Genomic DNA, 16892 nt, shown 5'->3' with positions numbered 1-16892 from the left:
TATTGGGAGACCTTCCGTGCTGGATTGGAAATCAAGAGCTGTTTGGCAGCCTGTGTTGTACAAAAATAGCTGGTCTCAGCCCTGCTCTGGAAGGACCATTATCCATATATCTGAAAGCACTGGGCCCCAGCTTGCTGACTTGCAGACAGTCAGCACACTCAGCCCTAAGATTAATGGACCTGAAGATTGAAATTCACATACAATTCCAGACCTAGTTATAGGCTACTGATTTGGGGGTTAAGGAAAGTGTGTGTTGCTTGCAATTGTCCATGTACATCTATTCTGTGGGTAAACTGAGGGCACTTGTTTCAAGGACTGTCCCTGTGGCCCTTTTCTGTAAGGATAACGTTCATCCATATTTGAAAATTAAAAGGTTTATAAGAAGGGTATTCACAGCTATGCCACAAGTGCTTTTGCCACCAGCTTTGTGTTTAATTTGTCTATGCCGTACAAATCTCATGAACCCAACAACAGCTTGTATCAAAGGGCCTCATTTGTTTTGGCACCTTGTGAGCAGAAAACAGCTTCTGGAGACTCATCACCTCTCACATCGCTGGCACAAGCCTGTGCCAGAACATTTGATCCTCAGCATGTCGGACAAAATCATTCAGCAGCTCATTTTCCTTGGAATAAGCACAGAAACGTAACAAAGCATCAGGCTCTACACAAACCAGAACTCAAAATGGGACCTGCCCCACTTTGTCCTTCACAGTCGAGCCTAATATCCACCACACTTTAAACTGTCCTTCAGATGAAAAGAAAAAGAGGCAACCTGCCTTCTAAAAAGGACATCATCTCCTCCCTCTTCACAAAAAGCTTCTGCCAAACAACATCTCCCACAGGGGGACAAGGCAGGCACTAGTCTGGCATGAGCTCTCTGCTTTGCTGCTGCCAATGTCCCTGCAGGTGCCAGCTCCTGGCAGGGCTGGTGGGGCTGCAGGGCTGGCACCTTCACCTGGGGACAGGGCCAACACAGCCCTTGGTGTCTGTGGCTTCCTGGCATTCCTGGCCAGAGATCCGTCCTTCTTCTGGCCTTCTGGATTCCAGGAAAGCCTGAGCTAATATCCCACTGATACAAGAAGACAAGAGCACTTAATTCCCTCTTGTGATCTCTTCCCCACGCTGTGCTGATGGAGCTTTGGGGCCCAGAAACCACCAGGGAGCAGATTCTTCCCAAAAGGCTGTACTCCAAAGCAGGCCCTGGGATGTACAGGTAGCACTGATGCATTTTTGCATCTAGTAGTCATTTAGCTACGGATGCCACGGTGTTTAGGAGGAAGATTCTGGGTCTGTATAGCCAGGGTTGTGAGGCAGATTTTGTTATCCTGGAAGTCACTGAATGCTGACTTAGGTGGTCTGTTTGGGGCAGTGGTCTGTGGTTACAGGGGATATTAACTACTTACACCGTAATGAAGATGCTAGTAGAAGATTAGGGCCAAAGCTTGTCTGTGATTTAGCACCAAACAACCTCCAGTCTGTACCCCTGGCATGCAGTGCACATGCCTGAAGGCTTTGACACTTACCCCATAAACTATGTCCTATTGGCCCTTTTTGGGTTTAGATTCTGAGGAAATACTTAACAGCATTAGTCCATATACAACATATGCATGCATCTCTTGGAAATGGTCAGAAAAAATACTGAAATATGCAAATGACACTAAAGTACTTCCCATATAGACAAGAAAATAAAACTATGGATATAAGCAATCCCACCTTCAGTCTCCTCAGCTACTCTTGCAATGTGAAGTCCTCACAACAAGCAGCTCTGAACACTAAACACTGTCACCCATCTCTTCTTCCCCTCTTCACCCAAATGGTGCCAGTTTCCAGGCTTGTACTGGCTTCTGTTTCTGATTAGCACACCTGGATCAGGAGCATCCCTTTCTCAAGGAGGAATCCCTAGGCTGCTGCTGGCCTCCAAGAGGAAAAGATGTGGCCAGACTGTCAAGGAGTGCTGGTGAGGGGCTGTTGACTGTCTAGGTGTCCCAGAACTCCTTCCCCTTGGTGGTGGTGATGTCCTCTGTCACAGGGCTGAATGTCCTGTAGCCCATGATAAGCAAGGCTTCCCTTGAAGGGAAACCTTGTGACTTCACAGTGTGGTTTTCTTTTGGAAGAATGGACCTGGAGAGAAACCAACAGTGATTGCAAAAGAGGAATCTCCACTTACCTTCTCAATTCTTCCTCTGCTGCTAGGGCTTTGCCCCATGCACATCAGCACTATACAGTAGCTTAACAGAGGAGAAGAAACTATAAATTGTGAGAGTTACAACAGTTTTCATTTGTGGAAAAATCCTCAAGAACAATGAATTATGAAGCAATGATCAGACAGCTGGGCAGCTGCTTCCTTAATCAGGTCTGGAGGACTTGCTGCAGATCAACTCCCACCGAGTCATCAATAAGAGCTTGCTGTGGCTGTTAGAGCTTGTGTGAGTACCCAGGGCCACAGCTGTTTCTGAGTATTGGCAGTGAGTAAACATTTAGAAGTATACAGTATGTAAAAGGATGGTGAAAAGGTGAGAAAAAGACAGAAAAAGAGCAAGCTGTACTTGTCTGTAGACTTATCATGCTGAATTACCACCTGCTGTATGCTGTTGATTACTACAGTGCTGTGTATTTACATAGGTTAATGAATGCTCATATGTAAGGAATTTGGCTGCTAAAATTACTCGCAGAGAAGACAGATGTTTTGTTTTTTTGGTTGGTTGCTTGCTTCTTTTTCTTTTTGCCATCCAAGAAAGTTTCCTTTGTCGCTACATGATAAAAATAGTGCGTGCTTATTTCCTCTTTGCTTAGGTTAGAGAGTAAACTACCATGTGAGCTTCACCTCTGAAACTGAAGTTTAGCAGATTTTTATCAGGGTACAATGTACTTAATGCATTTTCCTAATCATGCAAATTTTACACAACAATCCGTACCTTTTTCACTTTAAAAACTGCCTTTAGAAGAAAAAAAGGTATTTCTAAAAAGACTTTTACATTATGTTTATGCCATTAGCAAAAAGAGAGGAGAGCAGTGTTACATGGTTTGTTTTAATTTATAGGAAAAAATGGTAATGACTTAAAGGCCTGCATGTTATTAAGCTAATGACATTCTGGGTGATAACAAAAATAGCCAGAATTCATCTTAGTTTTAAGCTTCATCACCATCAACATCAGGGGAAAAAAAAAAAATCAATGTGTTGTGTAATGGCAGAATTTAACATCTTCAGCTGTAATGTTTTAATGACATAAAATTAAAGTTCTGCCCAAAGGGTGCGGAGACAAAATAAGATGTTTCCAAAATAAATTGAGGGTGCAAAGCAATTACTTTTATGGTAGAAAGTGGTAATTCGGTCTGTATTATGGGTGATAAATACATGGGCATTCAGAAGAAACTATCCTGTTAAGTAATATCAGTCAGGCCAAGTGGGTAATGCACTTTGTGGACAGCTGTGCCTTTTCTGATGGATGGAGCAGCTTCACAAAGTGTTTACGTTTAACATTTGACTTACCTTTGGGGCCCATCTGGTCATAGACAGGCAATTTGCACTAGAGATTTCCCAGAGCTGTAAGCCCAGGGCTGAAATAGATAAAAGAACCAGGCAGCTAGATGGGAGATCTGAAGGATTCATCTACCTTGCAGTGATTGCAGCTCATGCAGACAGATTCAAGCTACACCAAGCAGCTCCCAGCAGCCACTCTGGGGAGAGCTGGGCATGGAGCTCTGTGCAGGATGCCAAAGTGGGTATTTAACAGTTTGTTGGCATTTGCACCCTCATTATTCCCCATACTGGTGCTGTCAGCACCTGATGGAGGTTGTTGAAGGCTGGCTCTGTACATCTGCATGAGCTTCAGAAACTGCAGACTATACAAACTTGAAGAAAGAAACTCAGGGGAAGTAGCTTCTTGGTGACAAAGCAGTTTTCTGGGAAAAAAAAAAAAAAAAAAAAAAAAAAAGGTTGCACAGAGATCAGTGCACCTCTGGCAAGAGTTATCTTTGTAAACAAGAATAGTCTGTCCACATGATTTCAGCTGCAACAGAAAACTGTCTGCAGAAGTCCTGCTATCTGAAGCTGAGCGACAAGAGGCCAGCAGTGTGCTTGTCCCATTGAGGTACTATATGACAGAGTGCACAGCAGCTGTCATTCCTTGAAAGGAAAATAGCTCAGGTCACAGCACTTTCTGCAAACTGCTGCAAAATGGCAAGGCCCTGCTTATCGGCATGTAGTCCTCATGGCGTACATTTGCAAACATTCAAGGTAACTTGTTCAAAATTGGGTGAATAAACATACGAATTTTGATATCTGATATAGTTGCAATACATAAAAGAGTTGCCAACAGCTCTTGTTGGTAATAAAGACTACAAATCCAGCCAGAACAACATGTACAGCCTGTATATCCATGTTTTCCACCTGATAAAATCATATAGTTCCTTTTTGTAAAATTCTGTACCCCTGACTTCTCCAGCTATATGCACATTTTCATTTTAGTTAACATACACTTTTCTTTCAAAAACAAGATGCAGCACATCTGTTACTCTGTTCCCTATTTCTCTTCATGTCTGCTTGTCTCCTCCCATCATTTCTTTCTGAAGTTCAAGAGTGATCCACGGGACTTCACTTCAGCCTCTTCCTGCTTTGGTGTGGCTCAGCGTTCAAAGCACTTAAGGTGCCTTTGAACTCGGAACCAACTTGGCCACTTGAATTTCCATTTGAGAAGGGAAATGTGGAAGAAAGTTGCTGCAGAGTGATCTGTGATGGATTGCTGTAGACAGCCCACCACATGTGCTCCCTAGACTGCAGCTGGCCAGAGGAAGCTGGAACTACGTCAAAAGTTTGTAATCTTGCCTCAAAGGAGAAGCATTTAGGTGCCCTGCTTTTCAAAGGCAGAATCAAGGTATTATTTGAAGTCCACAGACATAGGTTCCAGGCTGGGAATTACTGGCCCTCAGTTCTCATTTCAAAATGTGATTCTCTGCCATGTCAGCCAAGAACAAAGCTTTGTCACAGCTGTGACAATCCCTCATGTTCTTTTTCAGCTTCAACCAACAAGTGGCTTATCTACCACTGCAATTACCTCCAGTAGTCTATTTCTTTGTCCAATGGCAACCTACATGTATTTTCCTTTGGATATCATCTCCGTGAGTTGGAAGGAACTCTGAGTACAGAGCAGTTGGCAAATAGTACCAGCATTTCACCTAGAAGGCTGCAACCAGAAGCCAAACATTATTTTATAAAGACTTTTTTCTACAAAAATTCCACCTTTAGAGAATGGCAACCATTTGCCCGTGATTTCCACTATGTAAATAATACAAAATAGAGAAAATATAAAGGTAAACATGGATATTTAATTGTGATCAATGTCAGAGAGAACTTTATCTCTCCTGGCATAAGATTCTCATACCACTGCTGTAGGGTCTATGCCCAAGATATAAACTTTCATCCAAGGACTGTATGAACAGTTATTGGGTCCAAATCCTGGACTTTCCCTTCCACTGTTCTAATGTCCTGTGCTCTATTGCCCAGTGTATACTGAATTCTATCACACAGAGTAGAATAACTCCAGCCAGAGGATTTCTGACTTCACAGCAGTCTACAATTTATTGTGTGGGACATTATTGCTGGAAATCAGAACTGGAGGACTGAGAAACTCCAACACAAGGAAAGAACATCCTCAAACCATGACAGGCAGAAAATCAAAGTATTTTGGAGGTTTCAGTAGAAACTGAGGGGAGGAAGACAGGGAGCAAGATCAGAAGTCAAGGTGCTTCACTATGGACTTAGAAAACACTCGCACTCCCAGAAAAACTACTTAGACTTTTCTATTTGCACTGCATGGCAGTAAGAGAAAAACCCTGGAGCGGTATTCAGAATAGATGAGTTTGATTCCTGGTTTTCTTACCAAGCTTGGATCTATCATTTGATTTCTCCATCTTTTAAATAGAGCAAATTAGACTGACTTTGATTGGGTATGTTGTGTTTCAGCAATAGAAGGTGAATTTGGAAAGCTGAATAGTGGTATTATTACTAAGAGTATGTATACGGAGACTAAGCTTCAAAAAAAGTGTTTCATCAGGGATGTACTTTACCACTGCATTAAATGGTGATACTCTTAAGGGGAGGCAAATGAGGCATCAAAACTAAAAGTCGAAAGTTGATTAAAATACCTTATTAAATAAAGGTCAATCTTGCAGTGGTGCTGATTGATATATCAGCTGATCCAACAGTTCCTTTCCAACTCTACTTTCTATAATGAGAAAGTAAAATTAGTCCTAAGTATACGCATTAATTACTTAACTGAAGAAGCTGGAGACCATGAATAAAGAGTTGTAGTTCCCCACTGATTAATGAAGAAAGAACATGGTGAACTGCTTTCTGTCTCTTAGAAAGATGGGTCCCACTTGCTGTTACACTCTGAAAAGAATCTCGTACAACAGCTCGGTTAAAGAAATTATCTTTCCATTTAATGAGCTCATGATACGAGGGACCAAGTAGCAGGACTTCAAGGTATGCTGGTCACAAAGAGATAGCCAGCCTTAAAAAAAACACTTTTTAAATGGTATGGGGAAGTTGATGTGTTGTATAGGCTCTATGCTCTGCTTAAAAATTTGCAGGGCAGTGAGCCACAGAGGAGTTGAACATTAAAAAACATAGTGACTTGATGTATAGCAGTGGGTGATTAGGTCATTGCGAAGTGCTGTTACAAGCTAAAACAAAACTCTGGCCTAGACATGTTCAGACAAAGCCTGACAGATCTGGAGGTCTGTATTTTTAACTTAACATAAAGCCTGTTGTGTTTGGCCTGTTCCAAGCAGGACAGTATTTACTGAGTTAGAAGGCAACATGTCTGACTGCGCCATCGCTGGTAGTTGCATTAGAAATGTTTTGAAGTCTGGACAAAAATCAGAGATATTTTATAATAAATAGATGTCCAAAAGGGAAGTAGCCAGCACATACGTCATTCCAGGTAGAGCTAGTCACTCACAAAAATTATCATACCCTACACCATCCATGCTCTCATCCCTATTGGCAGGAGACACATTTTTAGAAGAAACAGCAGAGAACAGGAAAGCTCATGACTCAGCCGTTCTTGCATAAGTGTTTTTGAACAACATGTTAACACAGACTAAATAATGAAGACAGGTTTGTGCCAATAATCTAGACTTAGGAGGAACAGCTGATCTATAAGGACATTTTGCTGTCCAGTCCAACTTGCGAATTCAGCGAACTGCCTGGGCTGTCCATATGTTCACACCAGTCCTAATGGCTTGTTCTTGCATACAGATGAAGCCTGTAGAACTGAGCTGTGTTTGTTCCCTGTTAAAGCAAGTTCCAGTAATTTTTATGGAAATCTTTCTCATTATTTAAAAAGTCATTAGTTGCATTATCACATTTTGCTGTGAATTTGTTTTGACTCTTCTTCAGTAGTTGCATAAAGCAAGCATCATTTTCTATCTGCAAACAAGGCATCTGAAAAAAAAAAAATCAGGTAATGTCCCTATCTGAGCATAATGTCAATAGAAACAAAGGATGTTGTCAGTAGCTTTAGAATGAAAGATCTATCCAAAATTCCAAATGAAAGCAAGGCAAATAGCCTTGTTTTCCAAAGTTACACTCAATGAGACATGTAAGTCATACCTAATGAGATATTTGAGATATCTGTCTCTTTCTGGTTTCTGTCACAGGTAATGTCCAAGACAGCTTATTACAAACAAAAAATGATCAGCTTGGTGCTGGCACTGTAGTTTTTCTCTATTAAGCCAGTTATTTTTATATTGCTTTATTCTAGAACCTTGAAACTCTTCGTATTATTTCTGGACCACTTCCAGAGTTGGTCTGCACTTTCTGTTGAATCCCTCGTCTTCTTTTGAATGACAAGCTTGGTAGACTCTCATTCCCATTGACCTCTTCTGGATGCCTGGGAAGCCAAACCCAAGATGCCTGGGAAGACAAGCCCAGACTAGGGCACGCGTGTATTGTAGTTCCTTGGCTCTGGAGTGACCCTACCAGGCACAAGTTTGCTGGGGCTGAAAGTTAATGTACTGCTCATGGCTGCCAAGATCTTTCTCTGTTGACTTTGCCATGTCTGTACAGATTTACTTGATACAACACCAGACAATGCCAATGGAAGTGGAAACAGAAACATGATATTCATGAGTGACATTGCACTCAAGATTTCAGTAGGTGTATGCTAACTTCATTTGCTAGAAAGGAACATAATGGGTAAAAAGTGAAATTGCAATCCAGAGGTTTTTGCAATCAAGGTTTTGCATACCTTTTCTATCTGTTTTTTCTTAATTTGTATTTTTAAATTATATTAATGACTTTGTTCACAGCACTTGGACCATGTTATTAAGTTTGGTCTTTCAGGCATTTGGCATGGAAGCACTCCAGCTGTCAGAAATATTTTTATGCACTTACTTCAAGAGCATTTAGTATAAAATGTGTTCTACAGACATGATAAAACTGAAAATAGACATTTTCTTGCAATCTCATTTGACTAAATGTATTTACAACACCCCTACACATTTGATTTTACAAACCACCTTCACCTAAGTTTAGTAAATCTAAAAATTTTCAGGTTCATAATGAGCTGGCATGAAGATGTCCTTTCATAGTCATTCATCTCAAAGCAGTCTTTAATTTCAAAGTACTTACACCCTTCTAGGTGGCAGCGTTTGACACCAGACAGACCATTGCTCTAGTTCCTGTAGGCCATTTCCCTCAGTCCCTGCCCTCTGATGTTCCCAACCAGTTCTCTCCTAATCACTGAGTGAATTGTTCATGTCTAGTCCATGCACACTAAAACCAAAGCTCTCTGCTCTTTGTGTAACTCCATGTCTGATAGAGGCTGAAAAGATCAGCATGGTCATTTAAGCTACTCTCCGATATTACACAAGCTGTAGGATGGTCTGAATTCCCTCCGGCTTGTCAGCATTGCTTACATTGTGGAATCAGAGTTGGACACTTCCAGGAGTGTTTCTAACTCTGTCATCCCTTAGGAGTTATAACCCCTCTGCTTTTTCTCAGGGTTTCTTTTCTGCAGCCAGGATGCTCGGTAGCCTTTCTGTTTGCCAGAACCACTCCAGCTTGTGTTCAGCTGACTTTCCACATGTTCTCTGTCAATGTGTGGCTGTTTCTTGCATCGTGATGTATCATTCTGCATCAGGCCATGCTTATAAAATGAGCAATTTGCTAACACAAATGAAGACTTCTTTGGTCTTCTGCACCACAGCAGCTGAGAGAAAGTCAATGGGCATTGCCACTGACTCCTGGCAGACGAGAAAATGTGGATGTTGTAGATCTCTCTCCGTCTTTCTCACTAGAAGGGGTAAAGATCTGAAGAAGAGGAGACTAGGAGCAGACATCTTTCTTTTCTACATGTGCACTGAATTGAGATACAAATGCACTGTTGTCTGAACTAATAGTGTAGGGGCACTTTGTGCATCCCTATGTCTTTCTTTGTTTTCCTTCCCCACTCTCCCAAGGGTTTCATAAGCTCTCAATCCATATGGACAGTTCAGTCTATAAAAGTGGATCTTTATAGGATGAATAGGCACTACTGTTTGACATAGCTGAAGACCCTGAATTCCCACTGTAGGGTCTAATAAGTGGACAACCATCTGAAATACTGGGTAAATCCACTAGCATTGCTACCAGTAACAAAGTGTAAGGGGAGATTATTTCTTGCTTCTTGAACACTGAAGCAATAGTTTAGCTGTATTTTTTCCATTTCTACCATAATAATACATATGAAAGATAAGTGCACATTGGATAAGTATTGAGAAAAATAGCAGTGTTATGTAAATGCCTGCTAAAATGGGTGCATCTGAAATCTGTGCAGAATACAATAGTTCAGTTATTTAATGGTTACTTCAAAGAAAGTAAATTCAGACACCAAATTAGATTGGCGTAGCTAAAATGGACTCATTTTAAACAAAATGTTTACTACAATTCTTTTTATTTTTAAGTAGATTATTGAACCAAAATCCTCAAAGCTTTTCCACTGGGCATGTTGGACATGATTATGCAGTGGTTTCCTTCATGCTGGAAAATCAATAAGAATTTTAGAGGGTGGGAGCAAATTGAATCCATTAGAGCAATTCATGCACATTTTAAATAGTCGTGAATCTTACTTATATTAATCCTTGGGCACAGAGTTTCAAACGACATATTTCAGGGGTTTTAATGGTTGGTGTGTATCAAACAGCACCACGTTTCCTTTCAAGAATTATCATAACACTCTGTCAATAACAATTGGCTGATCCCTTACAAATAAAACTGATAAAGCAATGAAGTTCAGATATCATATATCCTACAGAGGCAAATACTGTTCTACTAGGGAAAATGTCAGTGCATTAGAAATCATTCAGTGTGTTTCAAATGTGAAGAAGAAAAAAACATTGTTGAAGTGTTAAAGGGAAATTGGGTACAGAAGCCATGTGGGCAAAGTATGAAGGTGTTGTACATAGAGGAACACTGGACTTGCATCCTTAGTAGAAACACTGGATTTGGTAACACGGAACAAAATAGTGACAAATGGTTAAGGAGAAGCTTTCCTTAGGAAAATAAAAAATTGTAACAGCTTTAAAGGCTGCATTTCTATGCCCTTTCAGAACAAGTCTGCAGCATCTAATTGTAGAATTTAAAATGATAGCTGAAAACCTCTGAGAATTCATTGGCATGTGGCCTCAGCACTTCCAAGCAGAGGCGGTAGCTATCTAAAGAGCAAAACTAACCTCTAATGTTCTGCCTAAATTTTATAAGTATTCTCCCTGCTGCTCTGTAGATGCTAATTCCTATCCAATATGGCCAAAGATGACATATTATTAAGTACAATAAATCTTCCCATATAACTACCAGACCAACTATTTTCCTGAAGAGGACTGACAAGCTTATCTTAAATAAATCCCTAAAAGAGCTCTTTGAAATTATTAGAAGTTGTACGTTTGCAATGATGCCAGAAGATCATCAGGTTTATATACTGATCAATCATTTATACACTAGTGAGCAGCTGGCATTTGAGGCTGTGTCTGCTCATCTATCAACCACTTCTCAAAAAGGTTAGAGACAATAAAATTGTACTCAGGAACTAATATAGGTACAAAAATGTTGTAAAACTGCTAAGTACTGTAGATTACAGCATGAACTGATTGGATTTCATATTTCAAAATAATTTGTATATCAGATCCTGTTCCTATGATCACAAAAAATTTACAAAGACGTCACCTTCTTCATGTTGACAAGGAAAGAGGATCTGGAGTCTGGTGACGTCAATCCCCATTATGGCACACTATATGATGCTTAGATTATTTTTTAATATTTTTAAGTTCCACCTGAAACCAGTCATATTAGTCTAACACTGTACAACACCTACTAAACCTGCATTACATTTTCTCCAATAATTCTTCAGAATATCCTCTTAAACTCTGCATAGCATTGAGGTCAGCTTGTGTTTGTCTAGACCTATATTTAGTTTCAGCCATTAATTGAGGTCCTCCTCAAAAAAACTTGCTGAGAGATAAAGCACTAATCTCTTCCAAACTAGGCAATTATAATAAATAATGTCTATTGTTCAATTTTTTCTTCTTCGCAGATATCCTGGACTGTGCCTCAGTTCCACCGTGCTTCTCCTTTCTTTCTTTTCTTTCTTCCCTATGCTTTCATACAGTATGCATTTGTATCCCAGTTGCTTAGCAAATCTCTTTATTTCATTTTTATTTCTAGTCTTCAACTTTCATAATCCCACAGCTATGTGTTTTCTCAATTTATATGTACCTAATAATAGAAGAAATGATTATATCATCAGTTAAGCAGACAAAAAAATAGAAGCAAGTTTGGTGGTGGTGGTGTGTTGTGTTTTTTTTGTTGTTGTTGTTAGTTTCTTTGTTTAGTGTATATCTTGTATGACTTTCTAAACTCTAACAGTAGAAACATTATAAATGGTATTGTAATTCTTAGCCTGCTTGGGAAGAGGTGAATGTTATCATGTAATAAGTATACATCGGTTTTTATGGCTATCACTCAGATCAAAACCCTCTGCATTGACCAATTATTATTACTTTTTTCAACAGGAAAAGAATGCAGCAATTCAACACTTGTCCAGTCTAGTTAACGTATTGTGATGTTTTTCTAAGAGTTGAATTTGTGAACAGGCTAGTTTTGACAGTTTGAGACACTTGGTACTTTTCATTTCTAAATCATAAATTATAGTATAGCACATATTTGATGAAAATTGCCAAAAATTGAATCTAGAGGATGAAAATATCTTGATAGCTGAAAAACGTAGAACAAACAAATAACAACAACTACAAAAAGTTGGGTTCTGCTCAGCTGTTAGCAGATGCCAATAACAGAAAAATCCATATATCTTAAACCTTTACTAATAATCAGTCTAAACAATCTCACTAGGAAGACTCAGAAGTGAATGGAGAACATATCCATCTTTGAATGCCTTCATCTTTAGCCTCCTAACTTTAGATATCTAATACCTATTTCCAGAATACACCTAGACATGTCACTCAAATCTCTGAAAATCTGGTTGTCAATTTGGAATATCATACACCCAAAAAGTGAATCATCTCGAGGTCTCTTCTGAAGGACAGTAACTGCTTGTTCTTGACAAGACTGCCTTTGTAGATCAGGCATGTGATGGAGATGGATGCGGTGTGAATATATTATGAGACAGCTGATACATTTTCGGAGAGCTATACAGTAGAGCCAGAGATTAACTTTCAATGGCTTGTACCAATGCCTTGGACAGTACAGCAGTCTCTGCACTCCCACTTCATCTCAGCATTTAAAACCTGTCGAACTAGTAAAGTGAATTAATCTAATATGTGACACTTCTTTCTCTAAAATTTCCAAGAAATTTAGTCTACAGTGATTATGATTTAGGCGCTGGAAGGCCACTGGAAGGTCTTCCCAGAGCCTTCTCTAGACTGAGCAACCCCAACTCCCTCAGCTTGTCTTCATAGGAGAGGAGTTCCAGCCTTTTGATCACCCTTGTGGCCCTCCTCCGGACTCATTCTAATACCTCCATGTCCTTCTTGTGCTGGGGCCCTGGAGCTGAACCTAGGCACCAGGTGGGGTCTCATGAGTGCAGAGCAGAGGGAGACAATCACCTCCCTCACCCTGCTGCCCATGCTTCTGTTGATGCAGCCCAGGAAGTTGGCTTTCTGGGCTGCAAGTGCACATTGCCAGCTCACGTTGAACTTCTCATCCACCAACACCACCATGGCCTTCTCCTCAGAGTTGATCTCAATCCATTCTCCACCCAGCCTGGGTTTGTGCTTGGGATTGCCCCGGCCCCTGTGCAGGACCTTGCCCTTGGCCTTGTTGAACCTCATGAGGTAGCACAGGCCCACCTCTCAGGCCTGCCCAGTCCCTCTGGGTGGCATCCCTTCCCTTCTGCATGTCAGCTGCACCACACAGCTTGGTGCCATCGGCAGACTTGGTGAGGGAGCACTTGATCCCACTGCCCATGTCTCTGACAAAGATATTAAACAGCACTGGTCCCAGTACTGGCCCCTGAGGAACACCACTCGTTACTGATTGCCACCTGGACATTGAGCCGTTGACCGCAACACTTTGAATGCAACCATCCAGCCAATTCCTTACCCACCGAGTGGTCCATCCGTCAAATCCATGTCTCTCCAGTTTAGAGACAAGGACAGTGTGGGACAGTGCCAAGGACATGTGGGACAGTGCCAAATGCTTTGCACAAGTCTAGGCAGATGACTTAAGTTGCTCTTCCCCTATCCACCAATGCTGTAACCCTGTCATAGAAGGCCACCAGATTGGTCAGGCATGATCTGCCCTTAGTGAAGCCTTGTTGGCTGTCACCAATTACCTCCATATTTCCTGTGTACTTATCATAGTTTCCAGGAGGATCTTCTCCATGATCTTGCCAGGCACAGAGGTGAGATTGACTGGACTGTAGTTCCCTGGGTCTTTTTTTTTTTCCTTTTTAAAAATGGGGGTTATGTTTCCTCTCTTCCAGTCAGTGGGAACTTCACCAGACTGGCACAACTTCTCATGGATAGTGGCTTAGCAGCTACATTTGCTAGTTCCCTCAGGACCTACAGGTGCATCTCATCAGCTCCTATGGACTTGTGCACCTTTATACATGTATTCCTTAGAGTGTCGCCTACCTGACTTTCTCATACTGTGAGTGGTTCATCATTCTCCCAGTCTCTGTCTTTGCCTCTGGGTCTTGGGCTATGTGGCTACAGCTCTTGCCAGTAAAGACTGAGGCAAAAAAAAAGTAATTGAAATAGGAGTTTTCAAAGACTGGTTCTTAAAATAATCAACAAAGTCAGAATTCTGACTTTAATTCAATAATGTCTTCTTGGTTCCTTGTAGTGCAACGGATACCATCTGGATCTCAAAACAAGAAAAACCCTATTATAGAACCTTTTCTGACAAACTGCACATTAAATGAGCAATAGTATTTCAAGAAAGCCTTTTAATGGATGGATGTTGAATTTAATATTTTGCTTTATTGCGGTTATTTTTTTTATGCTAACTCATTTCATTTTGATATCTTAAAGCAAAAATATCTGATTTTTCCCTCAAAACAATTTCCTTATGGAATGATGCTGCTTATCTGCTCACCTGTTTACTAATCCTTTTCCTTGATAACTTTTAAACTCATCATGGAATTTCAACTAAATTTGTCAAAAGTTTAACATCTTAAAATACCTTACTCCCAGAAGTGTTCTAAAGATCAATGGTTGGATAAAAGAGAGAGCATTAATTAGCAATCACACTAAGGGAAAGCCAGGAGATTCAGCACTTAACAGCACTTGGCTGGCCAAGTCAGCACAAATCTCATTTCTAATATGCTGCACTGCCTGCTGTGTCACTATCGTCTGTCAAAATCAAGTTAGGTTGAGTATATGAAAACATTGCAAGTATTTCTGTGTGTGTGTATAAAAATGTAGGGAAAGTGGAATAAAACCAAGGGTCCTGTGGGAGAGAGTCTGTAAGGGACATTTGGGCCATGGGAGTATGGAACGTTTTGGGGATACAAGGGGAGCTGGAAGTACTCATGAGGGAGATAACTATCTTAGGTAGAAAGTACCTGGGTGTAAGAGGAAACAAGGTATTGACATGGGGGGGTCATTGGGCCGTGGTAAAGGAATTGGGTCATGCTCAGGACACGTAGAAGAAGGAGGACGTGCTGTTCACTGAAAGCCAGGCTTCATTAGTTTAGTGTAACTGCTTTTGCAGCATTGGGCTCATTTAAAGCTGACCAATAAAAAGACTATTCAAGCATCTAAACAATTGAAAATGTATCTCATTAAATATTTTGCTTTAACTGTAAAGAAAACAATACAATAGGAAGTGATGAGGCCACTGTTTTTCAAAACAAAAAAAAAAACAAAAAACAAAAAAAACACACACAAAAAAAAACAGTAAAATTCTGTTTTGGTTCAGACCCAAACTATTTTTTCCACAGCTTGCTTCAGCCAATGAAGTGAAAAAATGGTTATTTACCTAACAGTTATATCTAAAAATATCTGTAACACAGGCATGGCCTGTATCTTCCACTACAAGCTTAGCTGTGGGGACAGCTCCCAAAACATGCCAAGGGACCAGAACTTCCTATTAAGTTCTGGCCGATAGAATCTCAGGCTGCTCTTCAGAGAATTTGTTTCCTTGTTTGGCTGAAGATAAACAAGTTAGAACCAAGCTACTTGCCTCCGCAGATTGCAATCTTCCTAGGAGATGCTATCTTTTCAGCAACCACTGTATGAAACTTTCCTGAAGGTCAGTGCATACAAAATAATCGATTCTCATCTCCAGATTACATTTTGCATGTGCCAAATGCTGCTAGGGTTTATGAACTGGCTTCATGAGAAGAAGTCCACAATACTGACTGAAGATGTGATGCTTACTGCTGCTGACAAACTCAGTGGGGTATGGGCCGTGCCTGGGGAACTTCAATCTTCCAGAAAATTGATATTAACTCTTCCTAATGAGCAGTATGCACATAGCACCCACAGTATAAATGGTTTGTGGATAAGCAAAAAGCTGTATTCACAAATCCTGTCAATCAACACTTTGCAGCAATTTCCTTTCAAAAACACAAAGATAGAGAGAGCTGGTCTAGGAAATTTAACATTTTGAGGATGCAGCATTTCTTTTGTTAAACCAAGGAAAAGGTGGGATGAAGGCAAGTTCCATTAGCATTCAGCCAAGCAGCTCTGCACCAGCGTGCTAGGGCTGTGCTGTGCTCAGCTGCTCTGCTCAGGATTTGGCCACCTTTGAGACTGAGCCTGTGCCCAGCACCTCCCACAGACAGCACAAGGCAGGAGTGTCCAGGAAAAACCCCCATCATCTGATCTCTGCTGACTGCAGCAAAGTACTGTAGCCTCTTCAGCAGTGTGAGCAAGACCAGCATCAAGTCCTGTCATCTTGTGCCCACGGACAACGTGGAGACAGTTTTGTCCTCCTGAAATAAAAATCTTGTTATCGTCTCTTCAGCTGATGAACCCTAGAGACTGATCTCCAGCCTGATGGTAATTCCTAGTTCAAAGCATCTAGAAAAAGATGGGCAGGATGCAAATTTGCACTGAGAAATACAGAAAACAAAACAAAACAAAACAAAACAAAATAATTCCATTACTTTATATGCTGAGGCAGTTTAGGAGTATGTTAGATATGTCAGACCTTAGCCTGTGGCATTGTATTTCCCTCAAGCTTTGGAGGGAAGGACATGGTGACAGCATGGGGAGGGTTGGAAATGCTCGCCCATGAAGGGCCATGAGTGGTTCAGGTGTGAAGGCAGCTGGGCCAGCATGATTGCATCCCAGCAGCAAGGCTGGAGACAAGGAGCTTCAGCACAGAGTCAAGCTGACAAGGCCATGTTGGTTTTAATCCTCATCTAATGTCTGCACAGTACCTTGTG

The 16892-nt window shown here is 40.9% G+C and overlaps 1 protein-coding gene across 2 annotated transcripts in view; it reads left to right on the top strand.

Annotated features, from left to right (window-relative positions):
- Nucleotides 1-16892, top strand: part of LHFPL3 (LHFPL tetraspan subfamily member 3) — a 253353-nt gene that overhangs the window by 170152 nt on the left and 66309 nt on the right. The window lies entirely within an intron of this gene.

The sequence above is a fragment of the Anas acuta genome, chromosome 1, assembly GCF_963932015.1.
Source record: "Anas acuta chromosome 1, bAnaAcu1.1, whole genome shotgun sequence".
In the NCBI taxonomy this organism is placed as follows: domain Eukaryota; kingdom Metazoa; phylum Chordata; class Aves; order Anseriformes; family Anatidae; genus Anas; species Anas acuta.
Note: the sequence above shows the minus strand (reverse complement) of the source record. Positions and strands in the feature narration are given on the sequence as shown.